Here is an 8,327-nt window from a genome sequence, read left to right as displayed (position 1 = left end):
TTGACTTTTTCCTTTCTAATTTATATCCCCTTAATCTTCTTTTGTTGTATAATTGTTCTAGATGGAATTTCAAGTACTATATTGAAAAGATAGATAGAGAATGGGCAGTCTTCTCTTGTCCCTTATTTTAATGGGATTGCTTCTAGTTTTCTCCATTTAACATCATGTTGATTGTTGGTTTGCTATATATTGCTTTTATTATGATTAGGTATGTGCCATGAATTCCTGTTCTCTCGAGGACTTTTAAAAGGAAGGAGTGTTGTATTTTTCCAAAATCTTTTTCAGAATCTATTGAAATTATCATGTGACTTTTTCCTTGAGTTTTTTTAATATAGTGGATTACAATGATGGATTTTCATATACTGAACCATTCCTGAGTCCCTGGGATGAAGCCTACTTGATTGTGGTGAATGACGTTTTTGATGTGTTCTCGGATTTGGTTTGTGATAATTTTATTGAGTATTTTTGCATCAATATTCATAGGGGAATTTATCTGAAGTTCTCTTTCTTTTCTGGGTCTTTGTGTGGTTTAGGTATCAGTATAACTGTGGCTTCATGGGATGAATTAGGTAGTGTTATAAGGTATCTCTTTGTGATTTCATTACTGTCCACACTCCTGTCGGCCCTCTACCACAGACTCGTGGAATAGTGCTAGATGGGCATATGAGTATTGAACTATGCTTTTTATGCACAGATCTCGAGGTCTTCACAGATCATCAAAAAAACACTGAGAATCCAACTCGTATGCAAAATTCAAGCTCGAGCTTGGACCCTCCAACCTCTCCAATGTAGTGGATGGGTGTGGAAGTCCCTTAATTAGGGAAGCCTTACCTTTTTATCACAGTTCCAGCAGGGTAAGAGGCTTTCCAACTTTGCAGCTACATGATTGGTTGACATTTGAAAATTGCATCTTGGTACATTTCTATTGGCTAGTGATGATTTCAGCTTGATATGAACAATGTTCAATATGCTACTTACTTAAGTAATCTATTTTAAAGACATCTAGAACATTAGGTGCTTTCCTTATAAGAGTAATTGGCTGTCACTAGGAATGAAGTGGCTGTTGCTAGGTATGTCTCAGTTCCTGGAACAAATTGGGGTTTTCCAGTAACTGAGTTCAATCTAGGGGCAAGTTAACATAAAATAGTCTAAAAGTAAAATGCTGTTTGTAATTTTAAGCTGTGCCCTTCAGTACTTATGAAGGGATTGTGGATGAAGGTGTCCTGCTCTGTGCCTTGCAGTCTGGTCAGTGTGCTGGTGCCACAATGGATGTGTTTACAAATTAGTCATCATGGGACAAGGCCTTAGTGGACTATGAGAATGTCATATTGTCACCACCTGAATGTCAGCATCAAGGAGACCCAAAGCCTCTTTGGGGAGGAAATCAAAGTCCAGTTTATGGACATAGTGAAGGAGAAATTTGTAATAGATGTTGTAAAGACCCAGGCCTTTACAAGTACCTTCTCTCCACACACCAATATTGGACTGCTCTGACAGAAGCACTGGGCACACTGATGCTCGATTAGGCTGGCTCCCCTAAAGGGATCATTCAGGTACTGACACAAGGGACATCTCTGAAGAATAGTGGGGCCTGACTGAGCCCTGAAGTCATTGTCAATCTTCTGAGAGAAGTGTCAAAACAGGTAGATGTGAACTTGGTGAATGCTAGACTTATGGTGAAAGAGGCTGACCTCAGTGTCACCAACTCCCGCAGCCCTGTGGTCCCAGGAGAGCAGGGCAGCAAAGAGTACCTCCAGACTATGGCCCTGGCAGGTGTTCCCTATCAAGATGTGGGCTTGGTGCACAGCAATGTTGTATGTGCTCTATAGAGTTATCTTCAGGCCAGAGGTGCCACTACATGGGAGCCAGCGCCTGCTCATGTTCTAGGCTCAGGCCCTGAACCCTGCAATGTTTCCCACTGTGGTTAGCCACTGGCATAAACAGGTGTTCAACTCCCATCCACCAAACTGCCAAGGTATCTGATAGAGCATCCTGGCACATCATGGCCTCTCCTCCATGCTGCCTAGCCTGGAAGCATGGAAGTGAAGTAGCACAAACAGGTCTGAAGCTTTCCAGTTCTGCTTCTGACCCTGAAACCCAGTGGCCTCGGTCCCTCAGGCTCTTCTTAAGAAATTCTTCACTCGGGCTCTAGTCCTGGAAAGGCTTGATCCAGCATTGTAGGGGAGTACCCGGACAGAGAAAAGGGAGGGGGAAGATAGGAGAATGGATGGAGAGAGGAGGACTTATGGGACATATGGGGAAGGGGGAACTGGGAAAGGGGAAAGCTTTTGGATTGTAAACAAAGAATATAAAAAATAAATATATATATAAAAAAAAAAGAAAAGAAGATTCCTAGAGGAAAAAAAAAGAATAAAAATCACAAGTTAAAAAAAAAAGAAATTCCTTGCTCATGGTGATCTATATAGAGAGAATATTCACATTCCTAAGTTATTCCATCTTCTTGAAATAACATCTAGTAAAGAATCTCTTAAAGAAAAAAACATAGGGACAAAAGGATATACTTCATGACACACTGTGATGTGCTGAATCTTCTACAGTGAGTTTTTTTTATTTTGTATTTTGTATTTTCTTTTGGCTGAGATGTTGGAAGAACAGAGGGCAGATACAAAGGGATGGGAACATTAAAGAGATTGGGGTATAGGATGTGAAATTTATAAAGAATCAAGAAGATTTTTAATGTATAACTCTTAGTTATTCTTTTAATGAGTAAATAACAACCATGCTGGCTAATCAATGGAAAGTAATGAGGACATGGCTAAGATCACTACTTCCTTGTTACTTCACTCTATATTTTACATATCTAATAATAGCACAGTGAGGTAGAGGTAACTCAAAGCTGGATAGATTTTAAACAGCCACAGATTTACCAGACCCTTTAAGGAAATGTAAGTGCACTAGGGTATTCAAAATTCTTCACAACTATAATTTAAGCAAAAATTAAAATTGATTCAAATACTAACTGGTTTTAAATCAACAGCCTGCTCCAAAATGTTAATATCCTTTACTAATTCACAGTATGTTTCATAGTATTTCAAAGAATTTCATAGTATTTCATACTATGAAATACAAAGCATTTCAAAGTAATATCAAAGTAAAAGTTTTCAAAGTATTATTTCATGGAAATTTTGCAATTATAATTTAGTACATATTGATTAGTAAAAGATAAAGAACAAAACACACACAAGGGTATTCATTAAAGTGGATAGGAGGCTGTGGTCCAGGTACTACAGCAGTTCTGTGGATGTCTTAAAGCTCACAATCTGGTGCTGTGTTCCCAGGAAAATTCTAGAGAGCCACTGGTCTTCAGTCTACATTGGAATGATGAAGTGGTAGTTCTAACACCAGTGAAGGAATGGCTCAGGAACAGGATAGATGAATCACCTAGTGAGAATGAGAGCAAGCAAACAAAAATCAAAAGCTTCTTTATGCAATATTTTTATGTGGACTGCCCCTAGAATGGTTGAATCTTCCTACCTCAAATGATGGAATCAAGATAATCCTTCACAGGCAAGCTCAGCTCCTTCATCTGTACTTGATTTCAGATGTAGTCAAGTTGACAACCAGGATTAGCCATACAACACGTCTAAAATGTGTTTAAAATGCAAAGGGCATTGTTGATTTGAGATTATCCATGTTGATAGACAAAATAACAGGAGACAGAAAGCTGAATTTCAGCTCAATAATTTGGCTATGACCATTGTTTTAAAAATTACTAATATGACAAACACAATTAAGTCTCCTTTTGGATATGAAACTTTTGACTAATTTATCTAACAGTAAGTAACGGATGACATAAAAATTTTGTGAAGCGAACATATAGCAACTGTATTACAACTGTGCCTTTCCTACTTATTAAAGGGCCTAATAAACCAATCAAAAAACATTCTTTTTCTCTAAAATGCATGAAAAAGGCATTAGATACATTATCTAGTAAATACAACCTTTTAAGTAAAAAAGTTTACCTGGCAAATTTTATTTTGAATTCTTAAGAAATAACATAATCACACAGGGTAGCATACTGAGAACAACACATGAGATATTAATATCAAAGTAAAGAATCAATGACAATAACAACCATCATTCTCATCTTTTCAAAGGTTTTTGGAGGGCCCAACACAGACCAAATTCACAAATAAAATTAGAATCCTACATTTTCTATTTATAAACTTCCATCACTTACACTTCATTTGCTCTTGAGAATAGATTTGAGCTAGACTGGAAGATGTTTCAAACTTTATGGTTTTAAGCTGGGTTCTCACTATGCTGCTCAGACTGACTGCCAACTCTTCACCTCCAAAGGAACCTTCTACCACAGCCTCCAAACTAACAGAATCACAAGTGCCTAGCACCATATTCAGCTGAACCTGAATTGTAATTAGGAGATATACACAAAGATGTTAAAAAATGAAGCTCAGTGTCAGGTAATAGTTAAGTAATAAAATGTAGTATGATATTGGGGCCTTCTGATGTTCTAAGTTATATGCTTGTCTCTGGCCTTTTTAACTACAGAAATAAATATACATTATTAGATCTAAATCAGAAGAAACTTTTGTAAATCAGTTAAATTTATGGTGAGTTGTATCAAAACCAGACAATTTTTATTGAATATTTTTATTATTTACATTTCAAATATTATCTCCTTTCCAAGGCCCCCTTCCCCAGAATCCCCCTATTCTATCACCTTTCCCCCTGCTTCTATGAGGGTGTTTCCCCACCACCCACCCACCCACCCACTCCTGCCTCCTTGACCTCGCATTCTCCTACACTGCGGCATCGAGCCTTCACAGGACCAAGGGCTTCTTCTCCCATTGATGCCTCACAAGGCCATCCTCTGCTACATAAACCAGAATATTTTTAAAGTTGTCATATTTACCAGTCTTAAGAATGGGCTCAAAAAAGACAAGTGAGCAGAGATTTTATAGAATCCTCAAGTGAAATCTATAGCAACCTTCTGCCAGTACCAAGAAAGCAATTACACAAGTGCTAACAGATAATAATAAAAGATTCTAATTTAAAGCTGAATTTGAAAGAGGGTCTGCAGTGTCAATGGGCTTAAAATGATCTATTTTAATCATTTGGGGAAAAAAGTAAATTAGAACTTGTTTGAACCTAACCATCCAATATATCTTTTGGGTAGATTTGTTTTACTTAGTCACAGTTATATATCTTAGAAGTATTTAAAAAAAACATATAGTCATGAATCATCATGTAATGATGAGGATGTATTCTGAGACATGCATCATGAAACTATTTCACCATGTGGTAGGTATAGTTACAACAATCATGATGCCGTGTCCTATTATACATCTAAGCTATACAGTACTACTTATTTCTTATTTCTCCTAGGCTGTAAACTTGTACAGCATGTTACTCTGCTGATTAACTTGTATTACACAATTGTAGGCGGTTTCATATCTAAATGTACTTAAATGTATTAAAAAGTATAGTAAAAATATGGTATAAAAGACTAATTTTATAAAGGACATATACTATTAATGGATCTTCCAAGAGAGAGAAAGATGATAATGAAAGGCCCAGTTTAACATTACAAACTCCATTTTGTTAACAGATTCATTTTATGATTAACTTGCCCTCTAGATGAACTAAGCTACTGTAAAAACAACCCGACTTGACAAGAACCATGTCAGCCTGGCAACAATCACAATTCTCCTCAGTAAACAACCAATGCACTTCTAGCAACAACCAATCAGTTCTTAAGGAGAACATACCTTCTGTCTTAAAAGAGACTGATGAAGCTAGGAACCATTGTTCATACCAAGTTGAAATCATTACTTGCCAATACAAGTGTAGTAGCAAATGTCAACCAATCATGTAACCGCCATGTTGGAAAGCCCCTCACCCTACTACAGCAGCTATGGGCAAGACTTTTACCAGCTTAGGACCTTGCACACCTTTCACTATGCTGAAGATGTTAGACGGTCTAAGCTGGAGCTTGAATAAAGATTTGGCTTTTGCATATGAGTTGGACTCCTGTTATCTGTGAGGACCTTGCAATCGGGGCATAACACTTCATAGACAAGGAGTGTGTGAGTAAACATAAAAGACAAGGATATCACTGTCCCTTACTACAGATGTTACAAAGAAACTGACAACAACAAAAACAGTAAACAGGATAGCATGAACATGAAAAGAACACATGAACAAAGCTCATAGAGTGGGGAACCCACAAGTAAATCCAGGCAACTTTATTTTCCTGACTCATTACCAAGTAGCCAAAAACATACATTCAAGAAATGACAGCATCTTCAACTACTAGTGCTGGGGATGGCTATCTGTGATTTGAATGCTTGTCCAGGGGAGTGGTGCTATTAGGAGGTGTGGACTTGTTGGAGGAAGTATCTAACTATAGGATTAGGTTTTGAGACATTCCTCCTAGCCATGTGAGAGTCAGTCTTCCCCTATTTCCCTTCATAGCAAGATGTAGACTTTTCAGATCCTCTAGTGCTATCTCTGCTTGCGTACACACTGCCATCCTTCCTGCTATGATTATAATGAACTGAATCTCTGAAACCTGTAAGCTAGAGCCAGTGTCCTTTATAAGGGTTGCTTGGAGGAGGGGACATGGGTGGAAAGGTGGCTCAGCAGTTAAGAGCATTGACTGCTCTTCCAGAGGTCCTGATTTCAATTCCCACCATATCATATGGCAGATCTCAACAATATGTAATGGAATCCAATGCCCTCTTTAGGTGTGTCTGAAGAGTTGATTTTTTTTTTATTATATATTTTTATTTTCTATATTCTTTGTTTACCTTCCAAATGATTTCCCCTTTCCCAGTACCCCCCTCCCCATATGTCCCATAAACCTTCTCTCCACCCATCCTCCAATCACCTCTCTCCTTTTTCTCTGTCCTGGTACTCCCCTCCAATGCAGGATCAAGCCTTTCCAAGATCAGGACCCTCTCCTTACTTCTTCATGGGAGTCATTTGTTATGCTAATTGTGCCTTAGATATTCAGAGCTTCTGGGCTAATTAATATCCACTTATCAGAGATTGTATTACATGTGGATTCTTTTGTGATTAGGTTACCTCACTTAGGATGATATTTTCCAGATCCAACCATTTGCCTAAACATTTCGTGAATTCATTGTTTTTAATTGTTAACTAGTATTCCATTGTGTAAATATAACACATTTTCTGCATTCATTCCTCCATTGAGGGACATCTGAGTACTTTCCAGCTTATAGCTATTATAAATAAGGCTACTATGAACATAATGGAGCATGTGTCTTTATTGCATGCCAGGGAATCCTTTGGGTATATGCCCAGGAGAGGTATAGCAGGGTCCTCCGGAAGTGTCATGTCCAGTTTTCTGAGGAACCACCAGACTGATTTCCAAAGTGGTTGTACCATCTTACAACCCCACCAGCAGTGGAGGAGCGTTCTTTCTCCACATCTTTGCCAACACCTGCTGTCTCCTGAGTTTTTAACCCTAACCATTCTAACTGGAGTGAGGTGAAATCTCAGGGTTGTTTTGATTTGCATTTCCCTAATGACTAATGATGTTGATCATTTCTTAAGGTGCTTCTCGGCCATCTGAATTTCTTCAGGTGAAAATTCTTTGTTTAGATCTGTACTCCATTTTTTAATAGGGTTACTTGGTTCCCTGAGGTTTAACTTCTTGAGTTCTTTGGATATGTTGGATATTAGCCCTCTATCAGATGTAGGATTGGTGAAGATTTTTTCCCCAATTTGTTGGTTGCCGGTTTGTCCTTTTGACAGTGTCCTTTGCCTTACAGAAACTCCTTGATCAAGTAGGCTTCATCCCAGAGATGCAGGGATGGTTCAATATAAGGAAATCTAACAATGCAATCCACTACATAAACAAACTCAAAGAAAAAAACCATATGATCATTTCATTAGATGCTGAAAAAGCATTTGAAAAAATTTAGCATCCTTTCATGCTAAAAGTCCTGGAAAGAACAGGAATTCAAGGCTCATACCTAAACATAGTTAAAGCAACATACAGCAAACCGGTAGCCAACATCAAACTAAATGGAGAGAAGCTTGAAGCAATCCCACTAAAATCAGGAACCGATCAAGGCTGTCTGCTCTCTCCATTTCTTTTCAATATAGTACTTGAAATTATAGCTAGAGCAATTAGACAGCATAAGGAGGTCAAAGGAATACAAATTGGAAATGAAGAAGTCAAATTATCACTATTTGCAGATGACATGATAGTCTACTTATGTGACCTGAAAACCTCCACCAGAGAACTCCTACAGCTGATAAACAACTTCAGCAAAGTGCCTTGTTATAAAATCAACTCAAGCAAATCAGTTGCCTTC

At 38.0% G+C, this 8,327-nt stretch overlaps 1 pseudogene; it reads left to right on the top strand.

Moving 5' to 3' along the window:
- The first annotated feature begins 1,051 nt into the window (after positions 1-1,051).
- LOC127687942 (D-3-phosphoglycerate dehydrogenase-like) lies at positions 1,052-2,088 on the top strand (annotated as a pseudogene).
- Positions 2,089-8,327: the final 6,239 nt, after the last annotated feature.

This window comes from Apodemus sylvaticus, chromosome 6, assembly GCF_947179515.1.
Source record: "Apodemus sylvaticus chromosome 6, mApoSyl1.1, whole genome shotgun sequence".
Lineage (NCBI taxonomy): Eukaryota > Metazoa > Chordata > Mammalia > Rodentia > Muridae > Apodemus > Apodemus sylvaticus.
This window is presented reverse-complemented; position numbering and strand designations above follow the sequence as displayed.